The following is a 22,699-nucleotide window of genomic DNA, read 5'->3' as shown; positions in this document are numbered from 1 at the left end:
TAGGGGACACTTGCCAGCCTTGGGGTCTATGTATGAAATTTATTGCACTTAATTGATTTTGTCCAAGACAATAGTCTGCTTCAATTGAAAAGTTTTACATCTGAATACCAGTAGCTTTGCAGCTGATCTGATCCTATCATTAACTCTGGGGAGAAATTCAGTCTAGGGAGAGCATTTCTGTATTTTGGATGCTGTGCTTTGAAAGTTTGGATGTGTAATCTTAACAAAATGATGGAGAAAGAACATCAGAAAGTCTGCACTGCATAAGCCATTGAAATGTACTCTTAAATGTCAGTTCAGGGGTGAAATTCTCTGCTCTGTTTGGCATTTATCCTAGGCTACCTATGTCCTGTGCTATCAAGCTGTACTGAAGGGGCTGCCTCACAAGAATTTTGGATATTAGTTGTTTATATCCATTGTGGTAATGGCTGATGTGTTTTCCAGATCAGCCACTAGAAGGTGTGAAAATTGTAAACTGATGAGCACAGAGAGGGTCTGACAGTTTCTCCTGCAGAAGGCAGTGATACATCTGTCCTCAAGCAAATGCTGCGTAATCCATACAATTTATTAGTGAATCATGCCTTGAGCTTGGGAATTTCACAGGAGCGGAGCTATTCAGGGGTCTGACATGTCCATCCAGTGTTTGTGGAGAGTCTCTTTGCATCCTCAGCAACCCCATCCATGCTTGTCCAGCCTCCTCCTTCCTCCAAAGCAGGGAAGAGATCTCTGAACCCATTGCTGCAGGAATTTACCCCGTTTGATTTATGATGGAAGCAAGCTCAGGTCTGTCAGAAGATCTACTTTCATCCCTAAAATGTGGGAGTGAGGGAAATGTGATTAGGAACATTACCTGCCCTCAGACAAAACTAATTGTGTCTGATGTTTGCTAATACTTAATGGCACTTTTCAGCAGTCAAACCTGAATGAGTTGATGATTGCTTAATGTACTTTGTATAGAAAAGCTGTCAGTGGCCAGCGCAGGAGATGGGAATTATGTGGTCAAGGACTTGTACAGTAGGAATAGAACATGTGGAGAGTGTGATTGATAACTGGCTAGCTGCAAAAGGTCACATAGACATGAGAGAGCTTTGCTGAGCACACAGGCACTCTCATGAGAACCAGCAAGGCGGTAAGGTTCGCATGTCCTTGAGCACAGCTGGGATACGATAACAAGACCTTGTAGCTGAAAGATATGAGGGAGAAGCACGGTAAAACAAAAACTTACTCAAACTATGTAACCACAAAGAAATGTAGGAAGAGGCGTAGCTGACTTTTAATCTGAGCACCAATTCTGAGCTTAACTTTTGCAATATGCATGAGCTTATTAGTGTTATTATAAAAGCATTGTGTGAATTAACAATAAACGAGATTTGCCGATCACTCATATTGAGTGCCACATTTCTCCCGCTGCGGATTTCCCACAAGAATGGACTTTCCAGTTCTTAAAACCTTCTTAGTAGGAGGTGTGATGGTGCACTTTGACTAAATTGTGGTCAATTCTGTCTCCTAATAGCTGGCATCTTCAGATTCTACCGGCGGTGTTGGGAATGTCTTTCCAAGAGTTGAGAAGGAAAGTTTCTTTCAAGGATTCTGATCTTCCAGTGTGATGCGTGGATACCAGTCAACATGTAGACAGATGACAGGCACAGACAGTATTCTTGGCAATTGCTTAGAAAATAAACAAAACATCAGGCAGTAGAATAATCCTGACAACAAGGAGGATAACAGTAACTTTTCCAAGGGACAAATGTCAATGTCACTTTCAGTTACATTGCAGGAAAAAATGGTAAAAGAAGTGGGTGTGACCCAGAATTCCCACAGCCAAGAGGATATGTGAGTACCAGTTTGGCTGAAATGACTGTTGCTTGTCATTCCCCAGTGACAGTTTGGAGAAGTCATCACAGGCTCTTTTAATTGATGAATACTGATGTGTATAAGTCAGGTGTCGGTATATGTATTTTCACATCCTTTTTTTTGCTTTTTCCATTGTGCAGCAGGTAATCTCAGAACAGCAGTGGCTGTGCTGAAGCAATATAAATAGTAATCTCTGATTTTTTCCAATGATGTTTGATTGCCAAGTGATATCCTCAGCAAAGTTGGTCAGACCCTCTCAGTCCTACTCCTTGTAGCTACTGAGTACTGAGATTGTGGAAGGCCTTACTGAAGCCGACAGAAGTAATTTTCATTGCCTTCAGTGACTTTTAAATCGGGCTGAAAGTGCTGGTTGGTCTCAAAAATACTTTGTGAGCTTTGATCTAATGAGTGGAGACCAGTGGTAAATCAAAATGGAAGGAAGAACTTTGTGGGCAAAATGCAGTACAGGTTAATTTGCTTTTTCAAATTCTAACTTATTTAAATTTTACATCAGAAGTTGTGGAGGTCTAAATCCCTACTACCACCTTAAGGTATCTCTGCCTCATCATTGCTTAAGACACTGACTGAATGCACATAGTTTAATTTAAAGTTGATTGCATTTAACAACAGAATTTTTTAAAGCCTTTAGTCATGTAATAATGGTAGATAGCGCTTAATTTAGTCAAGAATGACCCGATACAGTTATCTATCATTTACATTAGCAATGTTAAACCGACAGTAAATTCAATTAATTCTTCAATTTTATGCTCTTAACATTTAAAAACCTAAATCCACTTTAAATCAATTTGCATTATTTTGAGGATGGGATTCTTAATGTTAAGCTCCTATTAAATCTGCATTTTCTCTACTGTAAGGTTGCTTTGAATTTTTTTGTCATGTTTTTGTGGAATGTTGGTCTTAAGCAGTTTTTGTGGGTTTGTCTGTGACTTAAGGAGCTCTCTATTGGATACTGATCTATGCAGTTGAAATAGAACACTGGAAAAACATGATTTATAACAAGTGTTCTCATAGCAGACCAGGAGGTTGGGTTGATATTTCTTCTTCTTCCATCAAGGAACACCCATGGCTGTGGGCTATAATTTATAACAACAGTGTTGCTTTGACCGGTTTTGGTTACTGTGGGCTTGTTTTCAGGAATGATGAGTATGTAGTTATCCCATCTTGAAAGAAATACATAGCACATGTGCTTATTTGGATTAATTAGTATGGTTTTATATCACAGTTGATAGAAAGCTGGAAGAAAAGCCCAAGAATAAAGGAATAAAGGAGGCCAACCAAATAACTGAGGGTTGTGACTGTGGTTAAAGTCCCTTATGAATTCTGAGTGCTCCAGCACCGGTTTTCTGTGAGTCACTCTTTGAAGCTGCATTATCATTTTGTTATATATATTCCAATATATGTAAGTCCTGTCAGACCCTAGAGAGAACACTTGCAGTGAGTAATTTCAGGTCTGAGTGCCACAAGCAGGCTGCTGAGAAAGCTGGCCCAGCCTTTTTTTTCTTGGTGGTTCTGATGGTTTGAGCTGCAAGTTCACTCAGCTGAGCTGCTCTGTGCTCCAGCTCTGTTTCTTTAGTGATGCTGCAATACTTGCTGCACGGCAACTCAGTTGGAAAACAAAGAAATTAATGATACAGACAGAAGATCTGTTCCCAAAGCAGGGTGAAATTCTGGTGGAAGGGCTTCTGCTGCTTGAATTTTAAACACTGTGCTGTGAAACCTCTCACGTCATCTGTGGGTTAGTGGTTGTATCACCTGGGATAGTCCATCCAGGCCCTGTTGATACAAACGTGCTTTTCACTGGTGCTGCTCCCTATTTTGGAGAATATCTGAAAATAAGGGGTGAGCAAGTACTGAAAATTTCCATTTTTGCTCCTATTTACCCACTTGCCTGCTGTTTTAATTTTGAAGTAGGGTGTCAGATAGAATCTGTCTAATGGCAGCGGTGTAAAAAGCATGCCTTCAGTTCCAAACTGAAACCCCTTGCAATCAGCAGATGTCCCAGCTCAAGGAAAATGGCTTGCAAGCCCAAAACATTCACTTTCCCTGCCTCATTTCTTATGGTCTTACCAAGGAAATAGCAAGACTTGGATTGTGCTTACTCTTTGCAATGAAGAAGTTGTTAATGCTGCGTTTTCATGCTCCCATCGTCGCTGTACTCCAAATGTCTGTTCTGTGGAATGGGCAGGATTAGGCTGTTTAAGACAAAGCCACTCCACATTTACAGTGCCTGTAAGGTCCACAGTAAGAGCCCTAAATGGAAGTATCATTTTCAAGATGCCTTCTATTTTACAAGCAGCCAAACAGAAAATGAAACCCTGGGCTGAATTGTAGTCTTCCTGAAGGAAGTGTCAAAGCCTAACAAGGGTGCTTGACCCAGCTTTGTACTTGTTGTTCAGTGAAATAAACTTTAATTGTTAATGAATCCAAACACTGTTAATGAATCCAATACTACTACTTTACTGAGAAAAGCCGTAATTACTGGACAATCCCCTGATTCTCAGCTGCTGTAAATCACTCTATCTTCACAGAATGGAGAGGGGCACTTCATTTAACAACACTGAAGAATTAAGACAGGGAAATGGCGTAAAAATCAGAAAGGATCTTAGAATTATAATCAGGGGAAACAGAGTAAAGAAAAACATGTAAAGTTGGGCGTTGCTTCTGTGAAAAGAGAAGTTGTACATCCGTGTACATGTAGTTGCATTAAGGAAAAGCATTAGTATTCAAGCCGAATGATGTCATGGAAAAACCGGTTTGTTTTTTTTTAAGCATGCAAAATTTCTGTCAGTTGAAAGGGGTTAAGAACAGCATATTAATCTATTTCCCTCCTTACCTGTTGTTTTGTGAAGTAGTTAGGATTGCTGGCATTATCCATCTGGAATTTTATGCCAGTGGCAGATCCCTGACTGTGATGGTAGAAGGGTAAGGACCTCATCCAAATGCATCAAGAGGAATAGTGTTTCACTGTGAAACTGCCAAGTATTTCAGACCGGTGCCTAATAAGGCAAAAACTTGTTGCAATTATGTGTAAAGTGTAATTTATCTAATGTAATTATGAGATGTTTAGAGCCAGTCATTTGAAATAGACTCCACTCCTCTGTTAACTTTTGACATTGGAAGGACTGTAATCATATCGCAGACCATCAGCCCTTGGATTAAAATTTAAACCTACAGTGAGCTTCAAACTGCTTTGCATTTACCCTTAGAAGAAAAGGGAGGTTGAATAATTTTTCTTACGTTGATTTATCTTAGGAAAATGGGTGTCAAGGTTCTGAATTACAGTAATTATTGTAAGCATGTAAAATATTATCAACTACAAGATACATGTGATGTGGTGTGGATGGATTAGTGCACATGCTAAGACCAATTTGAGAACATTTCACTTTTTGCTACGTTTGCGAGGGCTAGTTACATCCACTTAAAATACAGATTGTCTCTAAAATGGCAGCGGTTTGCAGGTCCTAAGTGTTAGGACTTTGGTTAAAGCAAAAAAAACAAAATAATTCTTTTTCTTTTAGCTTGTCATGCAGTTTGTGCTAAGGCTTTCAGTAGTACTTTATTGTGACAGCTCATTTTCCTTTTCATTTGATGCCCTCATATACACCTTGTCACTCTATTAAACTAGAAAGATTTAGTTTTTTAAAGAGCCTTCAATGAAGCTGTTATAAAGCCTTTTCTCAAAACAACAAATATGGAGCCTGAACACATGAGATTACATTCTTTTAGTTTATGTTGCTTTTTTGAGGAAATAAAAACAGGAGAGAGCAAGAGTTTACTGCTTAATAAGTATCAGCTATTATCATAAAAAGGGTTCATAATTTTGAGTTTCATTTTTATTTTGACCAGAACACTTTTAGATAATAAATGTTGCAATTGAATCTTGGTTTTTTTAGGAAGTTGTTAAAACAAGCTAAATGCTTTCCATTTATGGATAACAAACTGATGCTCTAAGTTTAGGAATTACTGTGCCAAAATTTGAGTATTTCTTTGATTTCCTTGTAACCTGTAAAACTGACTGTTTCTGGTTATTCTGGGACCTTTGAACTAGGGGTCTTACCTCAGGTGGGATGTCAAAAGAATATATAGATTGTGATGCTGTTTTCTCTCCATTACTAGGAACAGTTTTTGGTCTGGGCAAGTCGTGATTCAGACAATGCCACTAGATTTCTACTTGAGAATCTGCCTTTTGTGGCCTGTTTTATGGGTATTTTCACTTTTTTCATTGCAAGTTGTTAGGATTTTCTAAGCGTGTGTTTCTAAAAAAGCAGCACCCAAATTAATTCCATCTTCTGAGTACGTAAGAACTACTTTATGGCATTTTAACCTGCAAACGCTATGATAGCATGTGTGGAAATGGAATTTACCTCACTTGGCGGACTTGAAATATATCCCTAAGCAGTAATTGCAACATCTTATCAAATTCTCGAGCAGGAAACCAACCTTTTTCTAAATGGAATTTTTATGAACTGTTTTAAGGACTGTTTACTGGAAAGCTGCCTAATCACTGCATTCCCTGGGTAATGGCTGAAATATGTGTGCTGAATTAGTAGCAGGAAGATGCTCAACTACTCTGGCAGTGAAGAGTTGATACTGCTTTTGCTAATGCATGTAAATCACAGGAAAAATTCTGAATATGGAGAAAATTTTTATCAATAGCCCCATTTAATTGTATCCTTCATTTGAACGGTGCCTTGCTTCAGCGATTTTTAAGGAAATTATTGAGACTATTTTTTTAAGTGGTAGAAGTAATAATTAAAACCCGTCCATTAAAGCATTTGGGAATACATTTAATTGATAGAAAGATTAGGTATATCAGGGGAAAAATCCACTTTGCTGGCATTCTTCTGGTTTTGGGTCTTGGCAAAGGAACTAAAATGGGTTAAGAGGAAATTGCTTGTTCCACAGTGTGCTGTGTGTGGCTTCCTGGGGATTTTACCTTTACGGTGAGTGTTCCTCTGAACACAATGAAGCTGCAGGCGTGTGCTAAATCCAGTTAAGGAGATTTCCAGTCTAGTCTTTTGGCTCTGGAAGAGTTCCTAACTGTGCACCTGGGACATAGGATTGTCCAAAAGTGTCCCCATTGCACATTGCGAGGAATCCTGGTCTTCATTCTGCTGGTTTAGTTTGATGTTTCCATATTCTTCTAAAAAAGAATAATTGCTTTCTGTTCAGTGCCTGCATTCACAGCTGTCTGGTTTTTACCTTTTCTTCAGCTGCCTCTTCTCCACACAAGTGCCCTTGTCTACTTAACTCTTTCTTTTATGGCAGCTGTTCAAAAGCTGGAGTTAAGCTTCTTGCCCTACTCTGAATTTCCAATTTCCCGTTTGAGGATGAGGCAATCACCGCTGACTTCCCAGAGGGCACTCCTTCGCTTAGTTATCCAGCTCTTAGCAGCTTTGAAAGGGACAGAGAAATGGAAGGGAAGAGCTTTGGTTCATAAATATTTTTGCATTAATAATAATTAAAGTTAAGATCAATGATTGTAGTACAGATGACTACCAATAGTGCTTTATAGCCCCTTTGGGAACTGAAATTATGTGAAATAATTCAAAATAGCCTCCCTAGAATGGTTATTCTGTGAGCAGCAGTAGCTCTGTTTTAAGGCTGGCGTGGTGTCAGGAGGTCTCTGGGCATGCCAGGAGTTTCAGGTTGCTCACTTTTCTGTTATTTTTGCCCATCTCCAAGTGTTTCCATTCTACATTTGGTCTTCCTGAAAATATTTGTGTGTCTTCCTTCATTTGGACATTGCAAAGCATGACTGCTTTTGTGGAGGACTTTTCACCCTTTCCCAGTCTTGTGCCTTTTGTTTCTTTTGGATGTAAATCCAAGCAAGCTGCCAAACTTTTATATCCTATTGGGATTTAGCAGTGGTGTCAGCAAGTACAAAAAAGAGTTCAACATGTTTTATTGTTATCAAAAGCATTTCCAGGAGTGGGAATGAGGGATAGGAATCCAGGGCACAGGGATGGTGGATCCCTGTTTATCTCTGTAGTATTTTAGAGTGTGTTTCAGTGTATCCCTGAACCTCTTTTGTAAATATTGTTAAAAAGGCAGTGCTTCCCAAAGCAAGAAATGAACCCAGGAAAAAAAAATCTCACAGTCTTATCACAGCATGCTTTTTCTTTCTTATAAAACCAACATAATCAAAATAAAAACCAACCAAACCAAAACCAAAAACCTCAAAAACTAACCAAGCAAAAAACCCCCCCAAAGCCCCCAAAAAACTAAAACAAAAAAACCCCAAGCTTCTATCCAGTAAATAAGACTTAAGTTTTAAGATTTATAAATACAGAAGGTGTCTTGATCACAGCTGAAAGAGGTTTGTAGTTATGCACGGCAGGCTTGTAAATTCCTTAGCCAACCTATTATTTTCTTCTTTTCTGAAGTATGTCTGTGAAATGTTTTGGAGTTTTGTATTGGAAAATATTTTACTGCAACACACATTTTAGTGAGAATAAATAAAAATGCCAACTAGTATAAAGATGGAATCATGTCTTTAGGAATTTATACTAGAATAATCTTGAATCTAGAGGAAACTTGAATGTGGGGAGGAGAGTGGAGGTATTGAAAATCTGAGAGGGTTTTTGCTCGCACCAGTTGTGTTTTCATGCTGTTTACTTGGGCTAATATAGTTCATGCTGCACTGCAAAACTTTTAGGTGCCTTCAGCATGTTGAATAAGAAGCTGTAGTTTTATAAAATAGCATTTATTTTGTTGTGGATGGGCTGCTTTATCACCTACATACAAGGACTTGCAATCACATACGTTGTATCTCATGTTAAACAAGGATTTAGGAGAACTCCATGGAGTTCAATGAGCCCATTTCTAGCTGTGTTGACAGCAGATTTCTACCCAGATGCCAGATAAGCATACTTGGTATTTTGAAAAGTTTTTCCAGGCTCCAGCTCTTTTGAAGCAGGCACTTAATGAGCTTCTGTGTATTTAGCAACCTTCATCAGATGCCTTTACATCAACTGGTGCAGGCTGCCTTTGAGCTCGTATGAAAAATCAGGCGTACGTTCTAAAATGTGAGAATGCTTTTTTTCTCTGTGAATGTTTGAGGGATCTCGTGCTCCTTTACCACAATTTAGTCGTTCAAGCCTGAGGTGCTCTGGTCCCAGGGAAGATCGATAGGATGTTGCCATTACGGCCGTGTCTGTCAATTACAGCCAGATTCAGGCGGTCAGGTAGGATTGTAAATTTGTGCCAACCAGTCACAGATGTTCCAGCTGTGCAGACATGTGGCACTATTTATTCTACTCTTTTTTCATAAAGGCCACAGGGGGGAAAACATTGTCCCTACCCAGAGACTGCAGCCGTTCTCCTGAAAGCACCTTCCAATCTTCCTCTCCACGCTGGGATGATGGCATTAGGTCTTTTTAGCCCTCACATGTTTGTTTCAAACTCCCACAGCTCACAGAATTAATTTCTGTTGGGAACACAATGTGGTGATGAGGCAGGTTATTCTGGCTGGGCTTTTCCTTTATCTGCTATACAAAGCAACTGATTCACTTTCTATTAATTACCACCAGCTCTGGGGACTGCCTGGTGTTTTTCCTTTGGACTTTCAGCCTTTTGAGCTCGTTCTCAGGTTTGCTGTTTGGAAAAGCAGAGATGACAGGAGCGGGAAGGAAGGATACAGGAGAAAGAGGCTGACTTACCCAAACCTTAAAGCACATCTCAGCTGGGAATGGTTATTGTGTGTGGAGCACTATATTTTACTTATATGCAGCACAATATTACTTGTCTCAACTTCCCTCCTCCCCCAACCCTATGAAAGGAAATTCTAAAAAATTGCTTTTTAACTAATTATAAGAAATCCAATAACACTAGCAGCTTATTTCTTTCTGACTAAATGTAATGAGATTGGAGCATTGCTTCATCAGGAGAATGACCTAATACAATAGCTCATTGAACCATGAAAGATTCATTAAAACTACCTTGCAAGGGGATTTTTTGGGCAATGTTTTATGTGGTGGACTTTTTTTCTTTTAAAAATTACTCCCAAGTCTAAAGCAGTTACTGCATGTAGTTGTAATCAATTTTGTAACACTAGGCAACAGAACTGGTTTTTAATTACCTCTTATGTTCTAAAGATGTTACAGACAAATCCTCACAGCTGAGCTGCACTTCATTTGTTGGAGGCTGAGGTTTGCAGCCAGGTGACTTTGTAAAATACCCAGATGTTGCACACTGGGATTTTGCACAAAACTTCAGGAGTTGGTGGTAAGTTTCAAACTGCCAGAAAATTTCCATTTCCTGCTGACCTAAATGAAAAAATCTATCCCTTCCCTGAGATGTGAGTGGCAATGTGTCTGTACAGCTTTTAGAGTTGGTTTCTCACAAAGGGTACATGATGCCCATTTGCCCCTCAGCTTTGTATCTATTACTAAATGATGCATTTTAAACTGTTCTTTGTATCCATGATAACTGTGGGTTCTGAAACAGTAGAGACTTTAATACACTAAGCTTGAGGTATAAAAATGAGGCATCTGTCAGAAAAAAATACGGACTGACTTACAACCTCTATAATTAAGGTGTCAGGAAATCTCAAGCTGTTAAAATCTATTTTGAGCTACCCTAAAACATTACATCCCACAAGACAATATCCAATAACAGTAAGAGAAGGGGCAGAAGGTAAGATGATGGTTTGCAAATGCATAAAAAAAGGAACTAAAAAACTAGATATGGAATTCTAGAGTTCAGTTCGATTGATGTAACTGTCCCCATCATCCTTTCTGCTGCCAGTAGGAAAATGTCCAGAGCATGTGTTTAAGCAACACGCACTAAAGCCTGTGGGCATGTTTGACTCTTTCTGGCAGTGTGCACAAACCCAGGCTGCTTCCACAGGTGAGAGAGGTAAATGCTCTTTCCTCCTGAGATACATCTGAAAAAATCCTAAAAGGAGCACCTTGTAATCTGGGGAAAAACCAAAAGGTTTCTCTTTCTACTGAAATCTTGGAGTGAAATAAAAGGAACCTGCAGAAATCAGCCTCTCTCTTTCTTTACACTGAGTTACTGAGCCCTGCGCCTCTCAGGGTCATTCACCTGCTGCCCCAAAGCGTTTCCTAGGTGTTCAAACAACAACAACAACATTAAAATATGAACTAACACTCAAATAACAGCAGTTCCCTGCTTTGGCAGGCTTTTCCCTCAGGGCAAACCATCTTTCGCCGCTTTTCTTTTGCAGAGCAGAAGAGCAGGAGAGGCTCAGGAGACAGAAGGACGATGATTTGGCCAAATTGCTGCCAAAAGCTGATGCCTTTAGTTTAAGGAATAAATACCTGTCCAAACTTGGAACTCAGGTATCACTGATTAAAAACCAGAATGCTGAGGGGTTTATTTAAAGGATTTGGCGGTTTTTACCAGCCAGCAACTCCACCTCTGAATGAAATCCCTGGGATTTGTTCTCAGGAAGAAACCTCCCAGTAATGAAAAATCTAATGAAGAGAAAGGATTCGAAGGTTAGCCCATTTCAGAAGCTGAGGAATGTCTTGAATTTTATTTTTTTGCAGCTCCCAGCTCATTACTCCTCCTGTTTCTCAACCCTGGCCCACAGAAGTGTGTTGAAATAGCAGCTTGGCCCTGTGGAGAAGCAGGAATCCACTGAATTTCCTGGGACGCAGAGCCCAGCGCCAGCAGATGCTGCGTGCTTTGCTGCAAGCCTAGATCCTAGATTTCCAATATTGCCTAAAAACTCCTCCTTCCTGGGCAATCCAGAGGATCCTGATGGGGGATTGTGGCTCTGGTGGAACCTCTGAGTACCTGCTCCAGCCTCTTGGCTCGAATTACTCCGTGAGTAGCTGAGTCAGGGGCCAGGGGTTGCTCTCTGGCTGTGAAATGGGAAAATTCCATCAGGAAAGTGCTGGGATGAGCCTGGAGGGAGGTGGGGCTTCTCCAGCCTCTCCTTCTTGGACACCTTCCTTGCTCTGCTTCGTTTTTCTGAGGGAGGAAAAGGTGAGGAGAAGCTCCCCAGGGAATATTGCAGAGGAATCTCCAGTTCCAGAAGTACAAAAAGTGCCCAGCCTCAGGAATTTATCCCAGCTCAGGAAAAGCACTAACCTCTCCAAGCCTGAACAATGTGAAAACCGATTTATTTTTTAAGACTTAGTGACTAAAACCAATAAAAAGAGGTAATGCAAGGACTGGATTTTGCTTCCGGAGGGAAAAGCCTTGAATTCTATGCTGGAACTCATCATTTTCCCATCATTTCAGTGGAAAGCTCCTTGCTGAACAGGGACTTCCCAGGGCTCCTGCAGAGTGCACTTTGCTTTGCTTTCATTCCTCCTGGAGGTAATTGGATCAATTATCTCTGACCCGAGCTGAGCTTGCTGTAAAGGGGCAGGAGGTTTGTGGAGCCCCAGGAATGGGGAACATTCCTGGGATACTCCAGGAAATGTTCCTGGGATGGCTCCAGGGAATCCTGGTGTGCCACAGAAAGCTCAGGAGCCTTTGACGTTTGTTTGGCTGCAGGGAGAGGAGTCCGTTAGAATCAAAAAGCTGCATTTGATGTAGAATATCCTGAATTTCATCGTTTCAATCTAAGCAGAACTCCCAGTCTTAAAGCTTGGTTTTAAAAGAGATTTTTGTGCAGTGGAGATTTCTTTGACGTGCCTGGAAAATTCTCATCTTCCCGAGGGACATTTTGGGTGAAAGTTCTGGATTCTGGAGGACAATGAGGGGACCCAAAGGAGCAGTTTGGGAGCTCCCTGTCCCCCTGAGCTGTCCTGGTCCTTTCTGGGCTCCTCGGGACCAGCCCTGAGGCTTTGATTGGACGCTTTCCTTGTGAATTTGGGATGTTTTTTAAAGAAAACCTTTCGTTGGACACTGTCACCCGTGCTTTTTGGTTGTTGAGGGTTCTGGTGTTGCCTTCAGAGGCTTTGGGAAGGGAACTTTATCCCAAGAAATCCTCCCTTTTCCAGGGACCTCTCACTAGAGGTCAGCACTGCCACGTTGCCGGCTCGGGAATGTTGGATGGTTGGGATTAAAACCACCGAGGCTGCAGCTGCTGGGGCTTGTTTGGGTGCCTGATGTGCACCAGCCTTGGTCCTGGCACGAGGTGTCCATCCTGGGGTGTCCATCCCTGGCAGTGTCCAAGGCCGGGCTGGACATTGGGGTTTGGAGCACCCTGGCATGGTGGAAGGTGATTTTGAAGGTCCTTCCAGCCCAAACCAGTCTGTGATCCCATGGAACCGAGTCCAGTCTTTGGGAAAAGCACCTCAGTGCCTTCAATCAACTTCTCTTTGAATGTTTATTAATGGAAGGCAAAGCAAAGGGATGAGCTGGGAGGGAAAAAAGGGGAGGGGCATGGTCTGAGGGCTGAAGACATGGAGCTGTCCAAAGGGAGGAAGGGTGGAGGGAAAAGGGACGGATGGTGTAGCAAGGCAGGGAGAGGGTTGAAGGCACGGGAGCTTCCCACAGGCATCAGCTGCATCAATCATCAGCTGTGCCTGGAGCTCCGGCTCCTCCGTCTCCAGGCGGTCTCATCTTCTGTGGCCCCTGAAGGTCTTCTAAGGCCACCGGTTTTTCTGAGCCAGCAGATGACTGCAGTTCTGCAATTCGCTCCTCGAACATCAGCTGGACAAAGAGGCTTATCTGGGAGGGGCTGTCGTCCTCTCTCATGGCCTGAAGAGCTGGAAGAGACAGGCACAGAGCCCCGGTCAGAGCCCGGATGTGCGGGAGTCCAAGGAGACCCTCCTGCCAAGGGCCATCCGAGCCAGCTCCTGCCGTGGCCACCACAAGAGAGGAGAGGGGGGCCAACGGGATTCGCCGCAAGGTGCTAAACACGAATCGCCCCGCCCGCGTCCCCGAAATCTCTCCGTGTTCTGCGCACGCCAGCCCTTGTCCGCACAGGGAGCCAGGCCCTCCGCAGGCAGGACAGGGATTGCAGCCCCCTGCGCGAGCATTGCGGCTCCCCCCGGCAGCCCCGCTGAGAACCCGCTGCCCTCACTCACCCTCGCTGAGGGCCTGGAGCTCTTCCTTCTGCCTCCTCAGGCGCACCCCGGCGATCCCTGGGAACACAGAGCCTGTCAGGGCCCCAGCGGCACGGCGCCCTGCCAGCGGCGCTGCCAGCCCCGTGGCCACACGGCCTCCTGCCCCGGCAGGGCTCGGCCCGGGCCCTTGCCGCATCCTGCCGCCCCAGGGCACGGCCGCAGAGGGCGGCAGCAGCCCCGAGGGCAGGCGCGGCTCCACGGCGCCGGGCGCGGATGCCGCTGCCGGGACGGGGGCTGGGGCTGGGGCTGGGGCTGGGAGGGAGCCCGGGCTCGTGGCTCACCGATGAGCTTGATGGCCGCCTCTCGCAGGGGCTCCTGTGGGTGCTCCAGGTAGGGCAGGGCCAGGCGCAGGTGTTCGGCCGCTCGGCTCTTGTCGTCTGCCAGCTGGAGAGAACGGCAGGAGGGAGGGAAGGGTTGGCGCGGGCTCAGCCCCTCGGCCGGGCGCTCCCGGCGCCCAGCCCCGGCCTGCGCTGCCCGCACAGCCCCGAGGCCCGGCCAGCGGGCGCCGGGCTCCGGAGGGGGCGGAGGGCCGGGCGCTGCCCGGGGAGCCGCGGTGCCGCCCCGCCCCGCGGCCCCGCTGGGCCGGCGCTCCGTCGGCGCCCAACTCGGGGCACAGGAGCCTGGAGAAGAGCCCGCGCGGCCCCACGGAAGGGAGCGGCGTGTGGGGCGCAGGCCGGAGCCCCTGCGCGCGGCGCTGGGCAGGGGCCACGGCTGCCAGCCCCGCACACCGAGCCCCGCCGTCAGGGGGCTTCTCCAGAGGCCGTCCTTACCACGCACTCGGCGAACTTGAACAGCTTCTCTGTCTTCAGCATGTGCTCGAGGTCACTCCTCTTCAGGAAGCCGGCCGCACAATGCAGCGTTTCCCGAGAGGCCTGGAGAGCAGCAGAGACGGGAGCTGGCAGCGCAGCCCAGCCCAGGGCACGGGCCCTGCGTCCCTGCGCCAGGGCCAGCAGGAGGCTGCGAGCCGGGAGAGGTGCCCGGGCAGGAGGCAGCCGAGCCCCCTGTCAGGGATGCACCGGCATCACACAACGCCTCACCTTGGCCACGCGCTCGTTCACCTCGTGGCAGTGCAAGTAGAGTGGGAGCAGGCTCTGGCTCACAACTGTGTTCAGTGGCTCTTTGCCCTCATCCGCTACCAAGCCCATCACCTTTTGGAAAAGCTGAATGGAGAGCAGCTGCACGTGGCTGTTGTCCTGAAGGAAAGGAAGGAGAAGAGGCCTCAGCAGCAATTTCTCCAGCCCAGCCGGGCAAAAGCCTAAAAATCCCCAGGGCACAAAGTTTCTGGGCAGCAGCTAATGCCCGTGGCACGCAGAGCCTTACGTTTCCAAAGAGCCGCAGGAGGAGGTCGACTAGCTTCAGGGCAGTGGTCCTGCCGATCACGGAGTCTTTCTGCTGGCACACATTGGTGAGCGCAGCGAGGGACATGGCGACCACCTCTCCGTCGGCATCACCTAGCCGCTCCAGGAGGCTTGGAAGCAGGCTGCGTACACCTCCGGCCTGTATGGAACACAAGGCTGTGCTGGGAAGCCACCAAGAGCTGCAGCGCCAACACCGCCCTGGCTCTGCTAGCCCACCCTGCCGCTGCTGGGCCCAGAGGCCAAAGGCCTGTCCCGAAGCACTCGAGCAGCTGGAGCAGGAGGCAGGAGAGCTGGGAGCAGCTGCCTCAGCTCCTGAAGCCCAGCCAGCCCAAGGGGCTGCTTTCCCCAGCGCAGCTTCAGCCGCTGCCCCCTTCTCACCATCGAGGGCTCCTCGCTGAGCAGCACAAGGCCTTTGAGCGCCAGGTGACGTCTCTGCCTGCACGTGCCCCGCAGGTGCCTTGACATCTCCTCCAGGACACGGCCTGCGCATTCCCTCAGGTCCAGGAACTTGATGACCTGAAAGGCACAGGGCAGTGACAGGTGACGCGAACAGCAGGAGCCCAGAAGCGCACAGGGCCGGGCCCAGGCAGCAGCAGCAGCAGCAGCACAGGGCTCGGGCACCGGCCCAGGCAGCTGCAGCTACGAGAGGGCAGAGGGCTGAGAGGCAGCTGAGCGAGGCAGCGCTGGCTCACCTCCACCAGGAATGCCAGGGAGGGCAGATCCCAGCGTGGCTCCTCCCTGCTTAGTGGCTGGAGTAGGTAGAAGCCAATGCGGGAACAGGTGTGGCCCAAGTGACGGCGCATCTCCCTGTCAGGGGGAAAAAGGCAGCAAGAGCCTGAGGTGGGGGGGACAGTCTTCTCCCAGGAGGTCTAACTCACAGGTCCGGTCTTTCCCCAGTATCTCTGGAGGGGGATGTGGGCGCTTTGGGAGGCGGCCCCTTCTGGGCACCCTCCTCTGCCAGCCTTTTCCAGTCGGCTTGGCCGTCCCTCGGTGACGAGGCCCTCGAGGCCATGAGCACAGGGACTGTGTGGGGCACAGGGGACAAATGTGGGAGAGAAGGGGTTCTCACCTGGCCAGCAGACCCACGGCATAGTGCTGGGTGTCAGCACAAAGCAGCGTGTCCCAGCCACGCTTGCGCTCCATAGCCATCATCTCTGTGTTCCACCACATTTGGCTGAACAGAGCCTTCATGGCCTGCACTGCAAACCTGTGTGCAGAGCAAAACCCAGGTCACACGGCGAGCGCTGGCGCCGGCCACAAGGACATTGAAAAGACAGGAGGACTGGCACCTGTTGGGGTTGCTGGGAAGGCCGTGTTCCTCCTGGCACGCTCTCCAGAAGTCAGCAACTTCCACTGGCATCTCTTGTGTGGTGATGACAATGTGGAAGAGGAGAGCAACAAACAGACGGGCTGAATGAAGGAGCACTGCCCTGTGGCATTTGGGCACCTGGACAGTCAGCCACAGCCCCAGAGTTGCCTGCAAAAGAAGCAGCCCGAGACAGAGCTCAGTGCTAAGATGTCCGTGTGGCAGGGCCCGAGGGGAGACGCAGGGGGAGCGACGGGCCTGGAGCCCCCTGAGCCTGCCCTAAGCCAGTGCCTGAGGCAGGGAGAGGACGGAGAGCTGATGGAGAGGCGACCGGGGAGCGAGCAGAGGCCGGTTCCAGAAGCTCACCGCCAGGGCAAAAACGTCCTCGTCGTCGCCATCGGAGGTGGTCGTTGTATGCAGAGGCCAATCCTCCATCACGCGGATGAGTGCTGGCAGCACCTTCTCCGCTGTCACAGCCGACGAGCCTATGGCTCTCCACATGCTTGCAGCAGCTCTGTGGGATTGGAGCTCTGTGTCAGGGCCGTCTCAGTCACAGTAGCATGCCCTGTGCAGCTGTGGAGGCCCAGGTGACAGAGCCCTGGTGCCCTGAGGGGCAGGGAGGGAGCATGGCAGCAGGCTGGTGGAACAGAGGGGCCCAAGGGTCCTGGACTGCTCCGCCTGTCTGGCAGAGCCCATTGGACAGGCTCTGCAGGGCAATGGGCCCTAAAGGCTGCTGAGCCCTGAGCTCTCAAGGCAAGTGGGCCCCATACCTGTCACACGTTGGGGCACAGCGCAGGAGGGTCAGCACAACGTCAGCAGGTTGCTCTTCGGCCAGCCTCAGAAAGTCCAAGCGCATCCTGGCATCCAAAGTGACACAGGCTGCCAGTCTCTGGTGAAGGTCCTTCACCATGGCTGGCACCTGGAAGAGACATGGGGAAGACCTGGAGCGCTGTCCAAGGGAGCAGCTTTCCCCAAGAAGTGCTTCCCCTCCTGCCACACTCTCCTGGCCTCCAAGACTCAGGGTCTCTTTTGTGTCGGTGTTTCTTAAGGTTACGGACTCAGTCACTGCCATGTCTGTATTTGCTGCGTCACTGATTGCAGCATCCAAGCGCTGAGCCAAATCTGGGCTGACATTGGGCTCTGCCTGGAGCTCAGTCAGCCTGCGGTCAGGCTCAGCTGTTGCACGGCTTCTGGTCCTCCTACGTCGAATGGGCACGAGCCTCCGGAACATCTGCAGGAGAGCAAAGGACAGGGAAGAGAGACACGTTCCATGGAGTGCTCCAAGCACGGAGCTCGGCCGAGCAGTGACAGCAGGCCCAGCCCAGGCGGGGATGGCTGCACGTACCTTCAGTGATCTGCGGAAGTGGCCACGGGTGGGCTTCTTCTCCTGTGTCTGCTCCATGGTTGCATCTGGCAAAGAGCGAGCGCAGCCAGAGCTGAGGGGTTGCAGGAGAGGCCAGAGATGCCAGCCCTGCTCTCCCCAGGCAGGGACAGCCCCGGGATGCCCCAGGGGATGGAGCACAGCTGCTGCAGGGGCAGCCTCGGCCCCTCTTCCATCCTGTCAGTGGGCGGAATGGGAATGGGGATGGGATGGGATGGGGCCAAGCTGTCCGCAGCCATCGGCCTTGTGGCCCGACTCTGCCACTCACCATCCTGCTGTGGCTGGAACTGCTCCAGCTCTTGAGGGGGTTGTGCTGGAGCATCTCCAGGGCTTGTATTTCTTCTCCTCCAGCAAACTGTGAGGAGGTCGCGAAACCTGCCCGCCATGTCAGCGTCTGGCCTCGAGGGCACCTTCAGACAGATGCCTCTGAGGAAACTAGGGAAAACCCTGAGGCAACAAGTCGTGCAGTTGTGCCTTGAAGGCACCTGCAACAAAGAAGCCTCAGGAAGGCTGCAGGACAGCAAGTCCTGCACACTGGTCTTGAGGGCTCCTGCCACAACGACAGGAGACTCCTCGTGGTGCTTCAGGTCACCAGATCCTGTGGTCTGGCCGCGAGGGCACCGACCGCAGGGTTGGGAGATGCCTCGGGAAAGCTCCGAGTCACCAAGTCCCGCAGTCTGGCCGCGAGGTCAGCTGCAGGAGCAGCGCTTCGGAAAGGCTCCGGGTCGGGCACAAACGAGCGGGCTGTGTGGGAACTCCTCACAGCACCTCTCTGGCGCGTCCTGTCCCGTGGCGTGCTCCGAGCACTGTGGCGTGGCTGCGTTGTTGCCAGCACCTATGTCACCGCGTGTCACAAAGGCTCCTCGGACACCCTGTGCTGTTCCCTGCCACGGTGACCACGCTGCTGCACCGTGTCACAAAGGGCCCATGCACACCCTGCCACCTGCCCCGGCCCTGCCCCCGCTCCACCCAAAGTGGCCAAGGTTGGAAGGAATCCCTCGGCCCAAGTGTCTAAGAGAGCCCAACAGGACCTTGAATGATTTGATGGCTCGAGCCATCGGCAACCGCTGCCCTGCTCTGCGGGCTCAGGGCGGCAGAAGGAGCCCCCAGGGCTGCCGACGCAGCCACAGCGGGAAGGGCACGGGGCCTGCCGCAGAAGCTGGCACGGCCTCCCTTCTCTCAGCTGATAATTGTCTTCAACCAAAGTCAGACTTTCACTTCAAAGCCAGCTCAGTGCAGGCATCCATCTTTCCATTTGCTGTGTTTCCAAAGCAAGGAAGGGGCAGGAGTTTAGGAGGGGCTGGTTCAGCTCAGCCTTGCTGATAAAGCAATTTGGGTTTTCCCTCATCAATCTGTTTCATTAACTACAAATGCAGAATTGGAGAAGTTGTTGGATATTTTTGCGTTTTTCTGCAGCTGGCTGCAGGAGACTTTGCTCAGACTGGGGGTTGGGGCTGTCCAGCCTGGAGAAGAGAAAGACCTGGGGAGATTTCATTGGGGCCTCCCAAGACCACAAGGGAGCCTGAAAGAGCTGCAGAGGGACCTTGGACAAGGACCTGGAGAGCCAGGACAAGGGGGAATGGCTTTAAACTACAGGAGGAGAGATTTAGATGGGATCTTGGGAAGGAATTCCTCCCTGGGAGGGTGGGGAGGGCTGGGCTGGAATTCCCAGAGCAGCTGTGGCTGCCCCTGGATCCCTGGGAGTGTCCAAGGCCAGGTTGGAGCCCCTGGGACAGTGGGAGGTGTCCCTGCCCGTGGCAGGGTGGGGCTTGAAGGTCCTTCCATCCCAAATTCCATGATTCCAACCCAAAGATAACCTGGATTGGAGGCAGCAGTGCCTGGGGGCTAAAGCACCTTCCCAGCTGTTATCAGAACAGGAGTTGCAGACATTTTATCCCTGGGTTTTCTTCCTTGTCCCTCAGCTGGGAGGTGATGGGAACGACCAGCAGGAGCTTCCCCAGGCCCTGGGAGTGGGACACTGGGAAGGGGACACTGGGAGTGGGACACTTTGGGAATGGGATACTTTGGGAGTGGGACACTGGGAGTGGAACACTGGGAATGGGACACTGGGAGTGGGAAACTTTGGGAGTGGGACACTTTGGGAATGGGACACTGGGAATGGGACACATTGGGACATTTTGGGAGTGGGGACACTGTGGGAATGAGACTCTTTGGGAATGGGACTCTTTGAGAATGGGACACTGGGAATGGGACTCTTTGGGAATGGGACACTAGGAATGGGACACTTTGGGAATGGGACACTTGGAATGGGACACTGGGAATGGGACATTTTGGGACAGTTTGGGAACGGGACTCTTTCGGAGTGGGACGCTTTGGGAGTGGCACTTTTACAACCACTATTGGCTTTGTGGTTTATCCTGAGACAACAGACCCAACCATAAATTGTCACTTCAGGGCCAGCATTTAGTGCCAGCTCAGGGAAATGCAGGGTGGTTGTGGCAGGTATTAAACACCCCCAATAAATCCTGGAGGAGGATCCCAGGGTAACAATGCCTGCTTGCCAAATCTGTTTGCAGAGCGCACAAAAGCAACGAGGAAAACATTGCAACAGCACAAAGGTTTTCTCACAGCTCCACCACAGGCTTCTGCCTCAGCAAAGCTGATTGTTGGTGCTTTTCTTCCAGCCCCAAACTGGGATTGAGCCAGGCCCTGCATCCATTGGGACTGGGATGCTGTGGCTGTAGGATGAACTCCCAGCCAAGCCCCGCAGGGAGCCATTTATCCTGTTTGGAGCCCGTTTATTTTTCCTCCTTCCCCTGAAGATGTGTGTGAGGAGCAGAGATTCAGCCAGGCCCTCTTCCCAGGCCCATGGGATGTGTGTTTCTTTCCCGTTTCCTGGAAGCGCTTGGTGTTTGGGGAAGGTTGCTGGGCCACGAGGAGCTGCTGGACACCATCCATAGCCCCTCTCAGGCATTTTCTGCTGGGTGGGACTCCCTGAAAATCCCTTCAGCTTTGTAGGGAAAGCACTTTTCCTACGGGGCACACAGGGTGTGAGGCTGGCTCTGGGAAAGAAATATTCCCAGGGAAGAAAGGCTGGGAACGTGCTGACGGCAGCACTGCTCTTTCAGGTGTCACTGTAAGAAGCTTCTAAAAAGCTCCATTTCTGCTTGGTGGGCAGAAAGTGCAGGAAAAAGTGCTGGGAATGTCCACGTGGACTTCAATTAGCATCAAGCAGCATCACAAGTGGTTTCGTCCAGGCAGGAGTCACAGTCACTGTGAGGTGATGAAAACGGAGATGGGATCTGCTTGAGGCGGATGGTGCAGCGGCTGCGCACCTGCGACGTGTATCCCTCAGGGTACCTATTTCTTTAGAACACTATGAAGACTAGAGGGAATTGAAAGTCCACTGCAGTTCAGGTTGTTCTTCACGAGATTGTTCAAGTCGAGCACAGCCATTCTGTTCAGCAGACACACGGGCAGGGGCTTCTTGGAGCGCTGCTCTGGCACCCATTCTTTGGAGGAGGGGATTGCAGGAAAGAAGAAAAGAAGCTCATCAACTACTGAAGAGGAAGAGTCACTGACAGGAAGCAGTGGGTTAAGAAATGTGAGGGGAAAAAAGGCAGAAAACATGAGGTGACAAGTGTGAGAAATGGGAGTGGAAAAAGGAGGGAAGTGTGAGGGAAGAAAAGGGAAGGAAACCTGAGTGGGAAAGGCTGAGAAAACGGAGGGGAAAATGGTGAAGACGTGAGTGAAAGTAGGAGAGGAAGGTGAGAGGAGGAAAAGGCAGGACATATGACAGGAAAATTCTAAGAAACATGATCAGGGAAGGCTGAAAAACATAGAGGAAAAAATGGAGGGAAATGTGAGGGGAAGAGAGGGAGAAAATTACTGGCAGAGAGAGAGAAACAGGCAGCAAATGTGAGGGGAACATTGTGAGAATCCTGAGGGGAAAAGAGGGAGAAACCAGAGGGCAGAAAAAGGCAGGAAACATGAGGGGGGGGAAAAGGATGGGAAGTTTGATGGGAAAAGTGGCAGAAAACAAAAGTGAAAAAAGAGCACAAAATGTGCCAGAAAAGTATAAAGAACATGAGGGGGAAAGAATGATAAATGTGAGGGGAAAAGTGGGAGGAATGGGAGAGGGAAACGCTGGGAAACACAAGGACAAAAGTGAGAAACATGAGGAGAAAACTTGGAGAAAAATGACTGAGGAAAGGAGAAAAGCATGAAGGGAGAAAAGGGCAGGATAAGTGAGGGAAAAACTGTGAGAATCATGAGAGAACAAAAAAGCAGGAAAAAGCGGGAAGTTGGGGAAATGTGAGAGGCAAAGCGTGAGGAAAGGGAGCTGAAAAGGGTGGGGAAAATGAGTAAAACTTGGGAGGCAAACATGAGAGGAAAACTGTGAGACTCGAGAGGGGGAAGGGGTGGAAATGTGAGAGGGAAAAGAACAGGAAATGTGAAGGGAGAAAAGGAGAGAAGGCAGGATTGGCATGACAGCTGAAATGATTCCTAACACATTCCCCCATGCATTTGCCCATTTATTGCACTAGCCCAGGGCTTCTCTGTATGTCCGTCTCCCCCTGTGCCTTGATTCCTGTTCGGAAGCAGTAGAAGTGCAGGATGTGCCCACCAGCAGGAGCTGCTCCAAGCTGGGAAGGGGCCAGGTGGTGCTGATTTCCAGAGGCTTCTGTGTCCCAGGTGAGGCCAGGGCAGGAGTGGGTTGAAAGGTGCTGCTGCTGCTCCTCTGTGCCAGAGAGCCCTGGCCGGGCAGGGCACGGCGCCCACTGCACTGCGGGCTCTTTCTCCTGCCACAGCTGGGCACACCTGG

Source organism: Chamaea fasciata, unplaced genomic scaffold, assembly GCF_029207755.1.
Source record: "Chamaea fasciata isolate MVZ Bird 193981 ecotype frontalis unplaced genomic scaffold, bChaFas1.0.hap1 SCAF_54, whole genome shotgun sequence".
NCBI lineage: Eukaryota > Metazoa > Chordata > Aves > Passeriformes > Sylviidae > Chamaea > Chamaea fasciata.
This window is presented reverse-complemented; position numbering follows the sequence as displayed.